The sequence below is a fragment of the Martes martes genome, assembly GCF_963455335.1.
Source record: "Martes martes genome assembly, chromosome: 17".
Taxonomy (NCBI): Eukaryota; Metazoa; Chordata; class Mammalia; order Carnivora; family Mustelidae; genus Martes; species Martes martes.
Genome location: NC_137905.1, coordinates 28,881,464 through 28,899,497, shown reverse-complemented (window position 1 = coordinate 28,899,497; position 18,034 = coordinate 28,881,464). Strand labels below are relative to the sequence as shown.

At 40.8% G+C, this 18,034-nt stretch overlaps 1 long non-coding RNA gene across 2 annotated transcripts; it reads right to left on the bottom strand.

Annotated features, from left to right (window-relative positions):
* Positions 1-6,620: 6,620 nt before the first annotated feature.
* LOC308358709 lies at positions 6,621-17,129 on the bottom strand. 2 transcript variants are annotated; one of them, XR_013968332.1, is made up of 5 exons: positions 16,724-17,065; positions 14,408-14,457; positions 13,046-13,168; positions 11,580-11,645; positions 6,621-6,896 (listed from the first exon to the last, which is right to left on the bottom strand). It is a non-coding gene; the product is annotated as an uncharacterized lncRNA (long non-coding RNA). The 2 variants fall into 2 exon arrangements; XR_013968331.1 differs by lacking the exon at positions 14,408-14,457 and having other exon boundaries at positions 16,724-17,129.
* Between the last annotated feature and the right edge of the window lie 905 nt (positions 17,130-18,034).

Below are 18,034 nucleotides of genomic sequence, written 5' to 3'. Positions count from 1 at the left end.
GAATTCTATCAAACATTTAAGAAATAAATTCCACCAATTCTCTTCAGTCTCTTTTGGAAGACAAAAGAGGGAAAACTTCCTAACTCATTCTATGAGGTCAGAATTACTATAGTACCAATAAATAAATAAATAAACAAACAAACAAACCAGAAAAAGGTGTTTAGAAATTATTTAAAAAAAAACTAAAATCCAATATCTCTCATGAACATAGATGCAAAAAACCTCAACAAAATACTGGCAAATTGAATCTAACAATGTATAAAAAGAATTACATAACACAGGTGCAGATTATTCACCATAGCTGTATAAATGGGATTTATTGTCACGTGAGCAAGGCTGGTTCAACATCATGGATTTGATGTTTTCCTCATTATGTATGTCAAGTTTTCCTCATGATGTATATCAGTTACATCAAGCAGATACAGGCAGGAATATCATAAAAATCTACCTTTACGATTAACAACCCAACAGCTAGACTATAAACTCTATGAGGGAAGGACCATGCCCACTGTCGTCTCTACTTTATGACCAGTGCTGTCCAGTATCCTGTACCTAGTAGGTGTTTAGTAAGTACTTGTGGAATGAATGTCTGAGGTATTAAGATCCAGATAACAGTACGTACTAATCACTTAAATTTATGCTGTAATCCAAAGTCATCAATTTCCCAAAACAAAAATATTCTCCAGTGCTTTTTTGCCTTGGAAATGTTTTACCTCTCTCCATCTTAAAATTTCTATGCATGGGATGTCTGTGTGGCTCAGGGGGTTAAGTGTCTACCTTCAGCTCAGGTCGTGATCCCAGGGACCTGGGATCGAGTCCCAAATCAGGCTACTTGCTCAGCAGGGGGCCTGCTTCTCCCTCTGTCTGCCTCTGAATCTCTTTCCCTCTGACAAATAAATAAATAAAATCTTAAAAAAAATTTTTTTATGCACAATTGAAACAGTACACTTCATGTTTGGGGGACAGCCGTGGCTAGGAACACTCACTTTACTCCCTTTACATACTTTTGAACCCCATCTTTTTCAAAACAAACATTGCCTGGTAATATTGAACCACTCCATCTCAGACTTGCTTTTCACAGCTGTATCATGTGATAAAGAACACTTAATAAGGAGAGAAAACACATTTTTGGAGAAATTTTCCCGTTAAGAGAAGACACAAACCGCATCACTGTGGAAGAAGAGATTTGGTCCCTGCCTGCTTACTAGATGCTGAGTTCCAAACTCCTTGGCTATTCTACTATCATGTCAAACCCAACTCTTCGGCCCACACGGTGTCTTTTCTTCCCATAAGACCTTCTCACCTTGGTCCCAGAACACCGACACTACGACCTGATTGCTTAAGTCCTGTGGACACCCTCGTGGTCGTATTTTTTCCCTTACCTTCATGTAAAACCAGACACCAAGCCCTTTTATTTCTAGCATCTTGGTATTTCCCATCAATCCTTCAACACCTCTCGTCCCTGGCCTCTCTCCTAGCTCAGACAACTGTTCCCTCCCTCTTGAACACTTACCAGCAACCATCAGCCAACTAGTCTCTCTCCACCTGATCTTGCTGGTCTCCAGTGTCTTTCCGCCCCGCCACCACCAAGGAGGTATCTGTAAAATGCACACCTGATCAGGCGGACCTAAGACGAAGTCCAAGCTCCTGGCCAGGCAGATGAAAGCCCTCTGCAGCCTGGCCCTGCTGCCTCTCCTCAAACCTTCCCATCTCTGCCCACACCCCTCCTACTCTGCTCAAACTTCTCAGACTCCCAGATGCATCAGGCTCTCCTGCTCTTTGGTCTTTGCTTCCCCCTGCCTGGAGCCCTCTTCCTTCAGGGCTCAATCCTAATGCCCGTCTCCTCTGCGAAGCCTTCCTTGACCTTGTCCGCCGTCTGTCAGGCTTGGTTAGGAGTTGTGACCCTGTGGTCCCACAGAATCTGGCTTTCCCTCTTACTGTGCTGGGTTGAAAGGGTAAAACGGTCTGTTGACGCCCATCTCTGCAGTAGAGGTTCAGCCCTACGCTCGACAAGCAAGCACCGTGTGCTGTTCACCATTTCTCCTCCAGGCCTGAGCCCCACTCTCACTTTACTGAACTCAGGGAACATATCGGATTCATATTTGGTTCTCTGGATTTATCACAGTGCTTAGGTACAGCAGGGAGGCGTAAAAAGTAGTGAACGAATGCAATATTCTCTTGGCTGAAATTCAGTTCTGAGATTAACACCCTTGAACTTGGTACTTAGACCCTTATTTGGTGCCCAAATGTCGGTATGACATGTACAGATGGCAAGCAGACATTTGTTTCTGACATATGTAGGATAAGATACACCAAGGATAGGGGTGTGATATAAGCAACCCTAAAGCGAATTCCCAGAACTGGGGACAGACCATCTCCATGCATTTGCTTTTTGCTTTTGATTCTAAAGATCCTCGTTATTACTTAGTAGCTAGTCATTTCATCTTGCGGGGACTCAGTTTCTTCATATATCGAATGTGTCATCTCCAGCTTCAAAGGCCTGCAGGAGGAAGCGGCCTGCTATTTTTATACATTAAGTTTGAAAGTTATTTTGAATAAGAAGGCTCCTGGAAAAACAAAAATACTCTACCAATGTATCTTGCAACTCACACTTCAATGTTCATACAGAAAAGTTTAAAGATGGCAAGTGGGTTAAGGTAATTTAGCAATAAGTTGTTCTAAAAACATTTTGTGGAGAATATATATATATATATATGTATATATATATAAACAATTATAGACAAAATTATAAAGTGTCTGGTATTTTAAAAGAATATACAGAGAATGCAGCAATCATGGCAGAGTCAGGAAGTCTAGTGGTAACCAACCTATGATTTGCAGCATTTGTAAAAAAAATTTTAAAAACTAAAATTGCACTGTTTTATTTTTTAAACTGCTGAACAATATTACGAGATGATTCTGCAATGCTTCCTCTTCATGTATACTCAAAACTTTTAGGTTGCCGACCTAGTGTAGCCCTTCCACAAAACATGATTTGTGTTGGCAATGCCATAAAGTCAGGCATATTGGCATCAATATTACAACATATAAAACCCTGAGTACCGTAATTTTGGTGATTGATTTTAAAATCACTTTGATCAAATCTATGATTTTTACAAATGTAAAGAAACTCTAATAGACCCTTAGGTCTCTTCCAAGTTCTCAAGTTCAAGGGGCCTTGGTGATATTAACTTCCTAGTTTATTAAGTTTCTTTAGTTTCCTAAAATTAGGCACATATTTAGAAAAATTAGGCACATATTTAGAAAAGGCCCTTAACAGTCTTACCGCTTCATGCACTTAAAAAAAAATGAGCAGCAATGCTTGTGTTTTCTTAGCTTACTCAAAATAGTTCCTTAGTAAAGCCATCAGCTCTCTCGATGCGTTACAAATCTTCTCTTGATATAAAGTTTTATCTATATGTGATCTTGCAGTTTTCATTTTGGAGCTTTAAGAACTTTAAGTTCTTTTGCTATTTAAAGCCCAAAATAAACAACAATCTTAAGAAGTATGACAGTCTTAATAGATTATGCATTTAAGACACCAGAATAGTATAAAACCTCTTATTCCTAATCAAACATAAAGGGAGGGAAATAAAATATTTTGTTTTACACACACACACACACACACACACACACACGGAGGCTTAAAAGCTGAAACATACTTCCACGCCCTAGTTTTAGGAGGAAGAGTATCCATTTGTTTTTCACTCAAACCCATGTATTTAAAATCAAGTATTACTCTTTTAAACAGCATGCCTCATTTGTGGTGAGCTCCTAAAACAGGAAGATTTTTGGGCAAGTGTCGTACCCCTTCAATGCCCCAGGAAATTCTAGCCAGACCAGATTCCACTCCACTTTTAACAAACCACACACGAGCTCATTTCCGTCTCTTCACTGATATCCTCCATATTACGTATGTTCTCCTTCAAAATTCCACGCTGCCATCTTCCGTGAGGCCTGCTCTGCCAGCTCCATCTGGCCTGGGCTTTCTCTTGAGTTCTGAAGGTTCTGGATTTCTAGTCATGAGCAGTCGTGTTGGTCTCTCAGTTTCTTTTTCTTCCCTGTCCTTACTCCCTAATCTATGCCCTATGAAGACCAGGCTAAGAGAAGGTGGAGGCGGGGGGTGGGAGGCTGTATTGCCTTTTCCCTGTTCGGTTCCCGGCACCTAAAAGTGCCTGGAATGTGGGGTGCTTCGGTAGCTGCTTAATGATGAGTGACCTAATGGTATTAAAAGATACCATGTGCATACATACATGTTATCTTTTATCTAGGTCCTTTTTAAGGGCAAGGACCATTTTATTGTCTTAGGTCATTCCTATCACTGTGCTCGTAAACATAACAGGCTAGAGATAGAAACTATATTTAGAAGCACTGAAAGATCCCCTGAGTCTAGTGCCTCACTTGAAAAAGTTAAAGATTTATAATATTGACTTTCATTAGCAGGACCATTTTAACCAGTAAATGACATCGAATGCTTCTAAAAACAAAATGGAGCTCAGTCTTTGGTAAGAGTTCTAAAGTCAAAATATATAATGGTGAAAAATCAGAGTAAAAATGGTCCTTGAAAAATCTTTTCAGTGGGTCTCCCCCCAAATATAGCATACATGGTTTTGTACATGTCTCATTGTGTTGAGGTAAATATAGTAAAACAGTATGATTTCCACTAGGGCTGGGAACAAACAGTTTCTTCTGGTAAGCATCATATAAAGTCGTTGCATTTTTAAGGCTCGTGTACTAGGAAAAGACGCTTTTTGGTTTTTATTTCCTTCTTTTTCTTACAAACACAAGTCTTGTGGTCAAATTAAACGAGCATGAAATGCAACACTACTGAAAACCGACTGTTAAGATAATGAATTAATTCTACAAATAAAAACTGCCAGCAAAAGGTTAGTGACAAAAGCATGAGCCTATCCGTTCGGAAGCTACTACAATATATCCTCGAATACCAAGTCTCAACTAACACTTAGAAAATTCCCCCTATATTTATCCAAGTAACCCATCAGCTCTGCACCATCCTCCCTACCATATATGTCTACCTTTACAAACAAAATTATTTATCAAAAAAAAAAAAAAAAGGAAAAAAAAAACAATTGTTTTCAAAAGTATTTCTCTAAAAATACGAACAAAACCTAGATTGTGGAGAACTGTTTTTGATAGCTGGCTACAAGTTATTCGAGAGAGTTTGCATATTTTAAAATCAGAAACAAATCCAGTTAAAGCAAAGACACCGCAAAAATGTCTATGTCCGCCTTGTCTCCCCTTCCACACACACAAAATCAAGTCTAGTCATAAAAAGAAAGACTCCGTGTAATTATCATATGACCCACAATTGCACTCCTGGGCATTTTTCCCAGGAAAAATGAAAACTTATGTTCACACAAAAACCTGTACACAAATGTTTATAGCAGTTTTGTTCGTCACAGTCAGGAACCGGAAACAAGCCTTTAGTCCCGACCAGTGGTGGTTAGACAATCTGCAGACCTTCATACCCTGGACTACTACCCAACGATAAAAAAGAATAAAGTCCTGAGAAGGGCAAGTCGAATCTCCAGAAAAAGTATGCTGAGCGAGAAAGGCCAGTCCCCCCACGGTAACACACAACAGAATCCCACTTATAGAACACTCTGGCAAAGACCAAATGATAGAGATGGAGAACAGGCAAGTGGCTGTTGGGATTAAGGAGAAGGGCAGGGGAGAAGCGAGTATGGATATGAAAGGGTAGCAGGAAGAATCCCTGTGGTGAAGGGAATGTTCTGAACCTTGAGTGTATCAATGTTAACACCCAGGCTGTGATACTATTACACTACATATTACAAGTGTCACGATGAGGCAAAACTGGGTAAAAAGTATAAGGGATCCCTCCATTAGTTAGTACAACTGCATGTGAAACCTGTACTTATCTCGAAATGCAAAGTTCAGTTAAAAATTTCAGAAGAAGCAATATTCTAGCCTAATAAATTTACTTGGCCATATTGAGACCCGAGCTTGAGAATACATCACAGCCCCTTTGATGCTTTGTAGAAACTACAGAAGTGGCTAGAGTACAAACTGGGTCAAGAACAAAATAGGGACCCACAGCCGTTTCTACAGGTGTCACCAGCATCTGCAAATCTCCCCAGTTCCCTGGCAGAGGACTGTCTCTGATCAGATAGGCCCCCTCGCAGTGTTCACACTGCAGAGGCCAGAGGCATCCTTCTGTTTTCCTACAGCTGCCACGGGCCACAACAAGGCATTTCCCAATGGCAAGGCAACCCATTATTAGTCGGTCTACACAAATAAAAGAACTCTGTGAGAGAACTGGATGTCACCTCCTTTACATAAGTCAAATACTCAAACATATAACAAATGATCTGCCCGTGAAGGCAACACTTTCTTGTAACTGAGTTGAGCAAATAGATTTTGTGAGCAGAAATGTTCTATTCCATGGGGACTAATACAGAAAAGTAAAATATATATATGGATTCCTTTCAAGTCTTTCTTCTCCCATAAACGTAATAGTTGTATCAGTGACAATGGACTGCTAGAAGAATCGCTATGATGGAGAGAGGGATTTTTGGGGACCTCTCTTTTTCCAGTATAAACATTCATTCGATCCAATAAAGACATTTTAGAAAAAAAGTCAACATATAGAAATGATTTTATTTTGTCTATACTTTGATTCAAACAGAAAGTGTTTGGTAATACTCTACAATACTAATCATTTCAAATAAAACGGATGATCAAGAAGAGTATGACCTTCTTCTGCAAAACAACTGAGGAGCTGAATTGGAAAAATATTTTTGTCTATAAATAGGAATATCCAAAACAATTTAAACCTCTTGAGCACTTGACTGTTCCAGGTCCTTTGCGTCTAGATTGAACAGACTATAGGAAGTTTCAAACCCCGACAGCTGAATCTAAAAGGAAAAAAAAAAAAGATCCATTTAGTTGTCATGATCATTGTCACCATCAATCCCTAATAACTCAGACTTCCCTGACCACACTCAGCTTGCCCATGCTGCTTTCGGCTTGGGGGAAGACAAATCACTAATCAATTATGTACACTAATTAAAAATGTTACCTTTAGGAGGTGTTTTCATACCTTAGTAATGGGGTGAGTATTTCCTCTTGCCGCTGACTTTGAAACCTTTTCGATGTCACGTTAGCCAGGATGCACCAAACATTTGCAAACACTTAATGCTACAGTCTACATACACTATTGAATTGCCCTCTGAAAGTAATGGTATGATTCTGCAACTGGTTGAGGTCACATGGAAAATAGAATTATATGCTAATTTGTTCCTATATTAAGTTATCATAGAAGGTCAGACCAAACACAGCAAAATGAATTCTGGAAAAAAAATTAACTAAGTAGATTGGTATGTACCGTATCAAAGTAAACTGTTTATCTTAATAGATACAAATACAAGAAAGATTTTTTTAAATGCAGGCATTTTCTCCTTTTCAAAAAATAAATGTTTTAACTAACCCCGGGCAATGACTTGCATGATCTGAAAACACTCTATATAAATAATTTTTCCCTAAAGAAGAACAAGGGCAGAGTATTTTTCCCCCCTAAGGGGGGAGAAAATAGAGAAGGGCATCATATCCAAAAGAGAATAATTTCCCCAGAAAAAGCTTTCCTTTAACTACATATTTATTAAAACTTGCTTCACCTAAGTAGTTGTACCCATGCACTGTAAAAAAAATGAACACACAGGTTTAAACTATATGATGGGGTCAAGAGATGCCGAGTATAATACATATATTATTTAACTCCAAAATAAACTAAACAACAATATAGATTTTTCATTAGCCCAGATTTGTCTGGGAAAAAAAAAAGTTTTATTTAAAAAACTATTGAGGAAAAAGAACTTATATTCATTTCTTTTTCTGAAAAGCATATCTCCATATATCACCTTATCCATGGATAAGTTGTACAGATACTACATCAACTTAACAACAACAAAAAAACTATAAAGCAAATTAATGATCGAAGAATTTGTGGGCTACCAGTTTTATATATGATGATAGTGTATTCGTCACAGTTCTATTTTCAAAGATCCATTTATAGAGAAAGGGAAAGAATCTGGGGGAGGGGGTGATGGAGAAATGAAACCTTACAGCATTTGAAACCATGGGACCAATATTTTATAAAGCATCCAATCTACTGCAGAACACAACTAAGACGAGTGACAGAGATCATCTGTGTCACACCCTTAGGCAAAATCCTGAGGAAGAAAAAAATGGTAATATTTTGTTCTAGAGTCTATCCTTTTTTCCATTAAAAGACAGGTTTATATTTTTCATTTTATTGCAACAGTTCCAATGCCATCCTACAAGAGAACTAGCACTCACAAAAAGCCATCTGAATTTCTTTCAATAGGAACTCATAGTGAATTTTTAGAGGAACTTCACCTACTACTTTTTTAATTAGATGCCATTACTGTTAGTTATCATAAAATACGCTGGATTCCCATGAAGTATCAGTTTGGCATCTTGTTTAAACACTTCTTTTCTTCTATCTACTACCAGCCATGTTTACCCTGCTTTCTCCTAACCAAGTTAGATATGAAGATACATATTCAGGCACAAAGTCTTCAGGCTCCTTGATGGATTGTAAAATACAGCTATATACTTCTCTACTATTATTCTTATTTGAAGGCCCTTATGTACTGGGATCTTAATCTATCAAAAGTTGAGAATTACATTCAAAAAAGGGAAGGGAAGTCGGACGAAAATGAAAACATGCACTGATGCCTAAGTAAATTAATCTTCATTCCCACTGAAAGTAATCTGATGTCCAGGGACTGGGAACTATTCTACCATAAAATACAGCACATTAAATACTACAATAGCCCATTTGAAATGTCCTAAGATAATGATTATGTCATCTACAAATGATCGTACATATAGTTATATTTTAATATTCATTACTGGAGGTTCTAATGCAAAATATGTTGAAATTGTGAAAATCCTCAGTCGGTTAAAGATAAGATCAAGCAAATCAAATTCTGTAACTGAAAGTAAGACTCAAAATAAGATCTGAAAAAAGAATCGATAAAAGTAAAGGCAAAATATTTGGACCCTGGTTGTTATCACAAACAACACTATCACTCCTGATGGTTTGCATATAAAACTCCTTATCTCCACTAGCTAGTTGAAAAGAATGAAAAGCTTCTCACAACCAGCTAAAAAGAAAGTCTTTACCAGGCTCCTTGAAAAAGCTCATTTTCACATTACTCAGGCTTCATTATGCTAAATCAATATTCGTTTAGTCACTGGGGTTATTGACATATTTTAAAATAAAAGTATACCCTTCAGCTACTGCACTCATTACAGGTAATTTGTCTTGTCAGAGAGCAGGGAATATTATCCTAGTCTTTCAGGGGCTGACAGCCCATGGAAATACCTCCCCATGGTTACAACTGTAAATAATTTTAAGGTAAAATATTGAAAAATCAATGACTGTTTCCTGCAATCTGTCACAAACAAATCAATCATAATCCGTACTGCCAGAGAGTATGATTTGAGGGAGATGGGAGCAGATGTAATTCTTGGCTGAAATCTCTCATTTCAAAATCACTTCACATAATGGTGTCATCATTTAAACACTCAACAGTCAGTGCAACTGCCACTGTAACATCTAGTTGGACAAAACCACAAGAAGGAGGAGGAGAAAACGCCATCGCTATTATGTTAACAAACATTTAATTTTAATGGCTGCTGCATTAGTAAATTTCAACTGAAAACTGTTTTACCTGTCCCCTTTCACAGTCCTACATTAATCAAGGCTGCTGGTCTACATACATGTACGAACGCTTAATAAATTAGCCTCTGACTCAAAACTTGACTCTCCTACATACATCTTTTATTTTTAATGTCCGTTATAGAGAATGAAATTTGGAATTAATAAATAAGACATCTGGATTGTAGAATACCCATAATTCTGCCCATACAACAAAGACAAAAAATAGTGTCGTAGATGTCACGATTATACTTTTAAAGTAGGTTTAAAGGTCTCAGTTGCCCGGATATTAGATTTTATATTTTCCTTCTATTAATACATATTACATTTCAACTTTGTAATATTGTAGCCTATTTTAAGATGACCATCAAGACCCAGTCAATTCAAAAATACCCTCGCATTCTACACCCAAGCTACAGACTGATATTTTAAAAACTGAAGTAATAACCCAAGTATCTGAAGTGTAAAAGTTGGCCAAGGTCATAATACGGAATTGTTTTGTGAATGTAAACTGCTTTCTAAGTAATCACCGATACGACCATTTTTTCCAGGCTACATTTACATTGCTCCCTCGGCTTACAACCTCTGCCTCGGCATCAATACGAGAATCTGAGATTGGTATACTTCGCCTTCTTGTTCTGTTCACCAAAAAAATCATTTTATTTAAAGATCAAAGACTCTTCTTTCTGCAGGTTTCTGTTTTTTAAATGTACATTAGTCCTTTTAATTGGAAGAACTTGCTTTTAGCTACTACCCTGCTTACTGATTTCTGAATTATATCACTGGACACCATGAAACCCTTTATTATCCTATTAAATATATACCACCATAAATATATAAATATACCCCTCCATAGTATAGTTCAGGATGCAGATGTTTCGGATGACTAGAAAAGTGTATCATTTTTCTTAAAAAGGAAAAAAAAATAGCTATAAATGCCATTCCACAACTTAAGCCTATATACACATTCTCAGGCACGGGTCCTTCATAAAAGGGTTTTACTGTGTTTTTAATTTCACCTGCATATTCAGTGTGGCAACACAGCATGAGGAGACAGCAGCTTTTCGTACGGATACCAACTGGGCATGAATTTCGTCCTTCGAGAATCTCAGAGTCATTCTCGAACACTAACATTAGATTTTTGAAAAATGCAAAAGCGCCCGGGTAAATGATCAAAGACATCTTCCAGAGGAAAACAGAGTCCTCCATTCCATGTGAATCCCTGCAACAGCTGCAGAGGCAGCAGCAAGCCAGCCCGAGTGAGAGGAAAAGGAAAGCACGACCCCCGGCCCAGGACTGCCAGGAAAATGGCAAGGGAGCTCAAGGGGTGAACAAGGAAGAGGACCCCCACGCATGGGAGGCCCTGTGTCCCAGCAGCCCCGGCTGGGCCCGGCTCACTCCCCGGCAGAGCTCTGGAGCCCCTTGTCAAGCACCGAGGCTCCCACCCAGAGTCTGGCTGAGGCTGGCAGGGGATCGCCCCGTGCAGGGTCCGCTCCCAGAGAAGACAACAAAGACTGGGAGGGGAACGAGGACAGGCCAGCAACATGCTGAATGCACGCACACGAGCCACCAACTAAAATGACGTCTACTAGGCTCGGGGAGGCCACTGTCACAGGTCTACTTCTCAGAAAGAAGCTATTTTAAGGGTGCTGAGTAGGCCTAGATGAGGTTTCTCCGCTCTCCCAGCACAGCCCACAGCCCTAGGAGAAGCAGCTCAAAACTCAGCACGGGAAAGTCAGATCGTTTCATACCCCACATTTAAAGAAATTGCTGGCTGGTAGATAAAGTTCTTATATGTAATAAAGGCTCAGGATTACAGAGGAAAGTATTCTTTTAAAAGAGATAGTATTACCTCCCTATCTTCTGAATCTCCTCCTTCCGATAGCCAGTACAGTAGCTCCATTATGAACTGTAGATTCTTAAAAAGAAAAACAGCAATAGTTAGCTTCATCTTCCCTTGCACTTCCTTCCTTCATGGAATTACAATTTAATTATCAATACTTCAATTGATTTTATTCCTGAATGACACATTTCTCAAAAAGCACACTCTAGCTACTTCCACTAGAGAACATTTAGTACAACCTTCTCAATTAATCAACCATAACCCATTACTGTTGAAAGGACATGTTTTCTTCATATTTTTTTTTAAATAGGGGACCCTCCCACCTATTTTATATAAAAGGAGCACTAGTTTTAATACATTTGAGTATCATTAATATACATGAATTATAAACCTTAATAATAAATTTTGGTTGACAACAGATATAAAACGAAACCAATTTGCACATATGTTTAGATTTTTCCTATATTTTCCTTGGTGGGGGGGGCACCCAATCCTCTTTTAAATTCAACAACTTTACACGTGGTTAAAAACAACAACAACAGCAAAGATGAAGCTTAAAGGCATACGGGGAGGAATCAGACTGCTCACTGCTTCACATTTTCCTTCAATTCCTGTCGTGTATTTTCTAACTAGCTGTAAGGCACCAGCTCCAAGTCACACAGGAAACCCTGTCTCCATAAGACCCAATCAGTGACAGGGAAACACAAGTGTGTTATTTAAAAACAATTATATATAATTTCATCTTTATGTTAAAAATCACTTTCAGCCCTTTGAAAGTTTACAGAGAAGCATTTCCTCTACTGCAGGCTGTACTAACTAGAGCCGCCTTCTGTTTCAGTCAGCTTTTTTTCCTTCGGTCATACAACCATCTTCCTTACCTCACAAAATATTCTCTATCACTAAACCCAGTTCCTTGCTCTCCCCAATAGACAATATGAATACTCCGCAAGATGATTTTTTCTCATCTGCTTATATTCAGCAGTTCCTATTCTGATCAGAAATGACAAGCTTTACACACACCTGTACACCCTTTGTCATTAAAAGAGTTTGGTAACCCTGCCTGGAGCTGATCCTCCCATTAAATTAATTTTTAAAAGAACTGGGTAATGAAAATAATCAAAAACTGTGATTTGGCATAAACAGATTATTTCCTTTAAGTAGTAACTCCATTTCTATAAAATATAACCTCAGTCTTGACTTTTATGGAAAGCACTGAGTTTACAAATTTCACCATCCAATGATATCATTAAAAATTAATTGTTCAGTAAATTTCCATGAATCAGAAATTTTTCTATTCACTGAACTTTTGTTTAATGCATTTAGTAAAATTTTAATAATCAAAGGCCTCAAGTGACATTCTTTACATTCTGTACTTAGTTCCTATTAGTAATAAAAATACTTTGGTAAAACCAACACTGACGCTTTTTTGGGTTTACTCCACACGCAAACACACTGACTGTGTTGCAGACACTCACTTGCAGATGAGCTTAGGGATATACAAGGACAAATTTCAGCCAACAATTGGAGGAACTCCATAGTTCAGAAGTGAACTTAGCTGAAAACATCCAAATGTATTATGGAAGCATGGTACTTATAACCTGCACAAAAAAAAAGAAAAAGAAAGAAAGAAAGAAAAGAAAAGAATTCTGTTTAAAGAAACACAGAAGACTATGTAAATACTTTTGGGATATTAGATATGAATATCTAATCTAATTTCCCCCAAGGTATCACTCCATATTATGCCAAATAAACAAATAAAGGCTGTATCGAGGTGTGGAATAGCATTAGCCTGAGAAAAGGCTAGAAAAACGAATTACATAAATGACAACTGCTGGAGAAAATTATATTTCCTTCTCCTGAACAAATGTTAAGTGCATCCTTACTAATAAAGATTTAAACTTGAACTACATTAGAATATACTGGTTTTCAATTTTGAAGCATCTAAGTTAATTTGCCAAGCTAAATTGGTGCTTAGGTATACTCTAGCTATAAAAATACTGCAAATGTATGCAGAAATAAGTTATAAGTATCACACTTCACAGTGGTGCTGTGAGAGCAAAGCCCAGTCATTACTACACAAGAAAAAAACAATTACAGGATTTTACATCTTCTTAGAGTCGCATCAGTTGCATCTTTTAAGAACAATTATTCTCTATAAAACAGCTAACAATATACCAAAAAGATGTTAAAATTCAAGGAGCCGATAAAATGTAGAAATTGAAGGGAAAAACACACAGATATTGAGCTATTACCACGCAAAAAAGGCTGTGCTACCTCAGAGTTAAAACATGATTCCAAAATATGGCACTGTTTTCATATTCTAAAGAACACGTTTAATTCACTTAGAACTACATGATTTCACTTATTTGCACGTTATCAACTGAAGAACATTTAGATTTTTCCTAAGATTTCTATATGTAAAAACATATTAACAATTATGTGGTGCTATTCATTAAGACAGACAATAGGTAATTAGTTCCCATTCTTATTTCATTTCTTTTAACACAGCATATAAAATTTGAAAATAACACATGGGTAACAGCAGAGGGATGCTGATCTTAGCTGCCAGAACAAAAATGTTGTTGGGGGGGGGGGGTTGGGGGATAAGGAAAGCAATTATCTCAAAATTAATGCTCTTGTTTTAGTTTCACCAAACAAACCTAAATAAGTCTTTCTTTGATTTTAGTTTACCATGTAATTCTAGCCAGCTAATTATCCTTGGAGTCACGAATGAGCTGTGACTCTACACCTGGCTTCTCCGATCATATGCCTATGGCCTCCTCCACTTTCATTTCCTCTTTCTACAATGACTTATAATATTAAAGAAAAACACTCACACATCTTATATACACCACTGATGGACAGCCAGCTTCCAGGAAATCATGAGCTACAAAGAGAGGGGGGGAAATCTTAATGCAATACTTATGTTAAAGGGTATTAGGTGCTGGGTGAGCCAAGGGTAATATAATCAGCAGCATCCCTCTTGCTATTGTTTTTGCATTCAGAAATTTGAAGTAAAGGACAGTGATATTATTTTAGTGGTCACCCAGGTTATGATTCAGATCCTTAAACTAATAAGAGGCTAAAGGCACCACCTTCACTTGCTCATAATTTGAATTTATAGACAATTCTTTGGAAGAAATAAAACAGTTTTCTTCTATTTCTGTAAATAAAAACAAGGCATTCCATAAACAACTAAGCTAAATACTTGATGATGTGAATAGAGAAACTATTTTTGAGCATTAAAACATTCTAGGAGACTATTTTCCAAAATATAAAGTGGCATGAATTTCTCATATATTTACATTTTTATTATATTCCTGCTTCTGCACATTAAGCGAGACTTCCTCTACAGATTTATTCTCAACATTAATAAATGTTTGCTTAATAACAGACTGTCCCATTTATGCTTTTTTTTCTAAATTAGTAACCATGACTCCACAAAGAGCACAAAGAAAGCTGACAAAGGCATGGCCAAAAAGCCACAAGTAGTATTACTACATGCCAGAGCACTTAACATTAAACTACCATTTCTCTCTAAAACTTCTGTTGCCAGAGTGCTCACAAAATCTGGAAGCTCAAAGACGGGTTTCAAGTGCAATTAAATTCTCCAAAAGCAAAACTGTACAAAAATATGCCGCCCTTCTTATGTCACCATTTTATAGACAACATTTTCTCAGGATCTTAATTAAGATAACGATGCACACCTGTGTCAACATTCTCTGGCAAGACAGCCTTATCAATCATAATCCTTTAAGTACACTCCAAAACAGCAAAGCGATATGACAGAAGCAATCTGTTGCCTTTCCTAGCGCCGGTGTTGTGTCTCACCCACAAGAATGATGAGATCTTTAAAATACAGCAGACCTACTTTTATGAGTCTTTAAAGTTTTAACTGTAAACAGTTATTACACTAAGTAAACAGGAATAACCTCTTTTGCACTTGATTTACACAATGACAACTGTACGGCCAAAACTCGAACAGCAAGCTTTGCAGCCATGTCTTGGCAATGCAATTGTGGATCTTCTTTTAAAGCCTGAAATTTTAAGAGTTATGCATAACTGGATCCGTGCAGACATGACAAACCAATAAACCTTCAGGAACTCTTAAAATTACAATTTGTTAAAAGTCCTACATTAAAAGCAATCAGGGCATGCCTATCCCCAGTGTAAGTTAAAATGTGCAGAAGGACATAAATGCAAGAGTTCCCCCCCCCCAAAATAGGAGTCAGAATGGTAACGGGGAAGGAGAGGGAGAGAGTTCCCACCTCTGAGGGGGGGGGGGTTGGGGGGTTGGGGGGGGGAGCTTCAGTGACCAGAGACCAGTGAAACTACAGCTTAACAAGTAAGCAGGTTCCCAAACAGGAAAGCTGATGAATAAAGGAGAAGGCAGGGGGAGAGGGAACTTTAACTGTCGCCACTACCAAGATCAAAAGGTAAAAACCTCGTGTTTACCAGCAAAAACGTAAAAACTTTCACAGGAACACTGAGAAACCCCGCCAGATGCTATGTGAATCCCATCTGCCTGCTAATGATCAGTTCTTCCATTTCACATATTAACACAAGTCTGAGACGCCAGGCGGCCGTGGCCAGCCGAGCAGCAGAGCCATCAATGTGCAAATAAAGCAGAAAATAGAGACATCCTTAAGAAATGAGTCTTAAATTTGACGTAGAGCGGAGGTGACAACCACGGCAACAGAACCATAAATTCGAAATGCTTCAATATCTTTCAGGATTCTCTCCAGACCTTGACACCAAAAAGAAGACAGTAAAAGGAAAGGGGAGGGCAAGGGGGGATAGCCTAGCGGCCCAGAGTGGCAGGATGATGTAATGAGGATGTCTGTGTGACAGACTCAGATTCTCGGTGGCACAAACCTCCATGGCTCCATGTCAGAAAACAGCATCCTGGACGAGAGCCGAGAGGGTGCTGCGGCCGCGCGTGGATGCAGGGGACACGCCCACGCGCGCCCGCCCGGGCACCGTGACATCAGGAGAGGCCGGCCCAACACTCGCGCGGCCCACGCCCACCCTGCGGCTCGCGGGGCACCGCCGCGGCCATCCGGTCCACGAAGGGACTCGGACGCGGCGCGAGGGGCAGTGAGCCCGGGCGCGACCGGGCGGGAACGCGGCGGGACGGGATACCCGGGACTCACCTCTCCTCCGCCGCGCGGGCGCGCGGACCGCGGACGCTCCCTCGTGGCTGGCGCGAGCCCCCGGCGGGCGGCGCGCGCGGGCAGCTACCGACCGTTAGCGCGAGGGGCTGCCGCGGCGGCAGGGGCGGCGGCGGCGGCGGCGGCGGCGGGCGGAGCCGGGGGCGGGCGCTGAGGAGCACAAGGGCCGCGAGAGGCGGGAGCGAAGGGAACGGGGAGGGGTAGCTCCCCGCGACCACTCGGACTACGCCGAGCTCCCCTTGGCCGCCCGAAAGGCCACCACCGGCCAGCTCGGCGCTCCCTCCCGCTCCGGCCGTCCCGGGCGCCCGGCCTCGCCTCAGTCCCGGCCCGCTGGCAGCCACCTGGGCCGGGCTGTGCCCGCCTCCGCGGCGGCCGGCTTCTCGTCTCCATGACAATAGCGCGCCGTCGCCCCGCCCGGCCCCACCCCCTCGGCGCGGTGACTCGGAGGGAAGCGGGCTCACGTCGCTGAGGGGCGGGGCCAGGGGAGGACAACGCCCAATTAGAGATGGAGGCAAGGAGGGACAGGGCGGGGCTGACAGAGACACTGCCGAACGTCTGCTTGAGGGGCGGAGCGTGGGGGGGGCGGCGAAGCAGACGGTGGGGGAGGAGTTAGCGCGCCTGCGTGAAGTCCTGCAGCGGAGCGCGTCCGAGTTTACTCAGTGGGTCAGTGTGCGGGGCCTGGAGCTCCGTAAATAAAGTGTATCTTGCTTGTCAAAGTCCTTACGGGGAACTGTGTAGTTGTTCTTCGGCCTGCGTGTGCCCCAGTTATATGAAAGATCACGAAGTCCGTGATATACCGAGCTCCAGTGGAGTGCCCAACACTATGCCAGCCCTGTTTTGGTTCACCAGCGCCCCTGTCTGTCCCAGAGTTCGAGTGCGTCTGGCTTGTGGCGGCGCGGGATGGAGAGAATGGCAGGGGGTCTGTTTTGTATTCTGTGTGGCCGTCGTGGGCAAGGGCTCTGCCTGTGACTCAGTTGTGTGTGTTTGCCTTGCCAGCGCCTCGCTGAACAAACAGTGGTTGGGTTGGGCAAAGCCGAGTGTTTGCAATGGAGCGTGGGCGGGTGCTAAAGTGCGCGCTAAGGGGAAGGGGACCCGCACCCTCCACCACCACCACCGGCCTGGCAGAGGGAGCTGCGGATGGAAAGCCCGAGGAAGAGGCGGCGAGGCATGGTGGGGGCCAGAGGGGGTGTAGTAGAGTCCGGGGACCTACTCTGATACAGCTTCTTCTTCATGTGGCAGCTCTTCTTGCCCATTACCTCTCCTCTAGAGAAAGGCTCTCCCCGTAACCCCGGC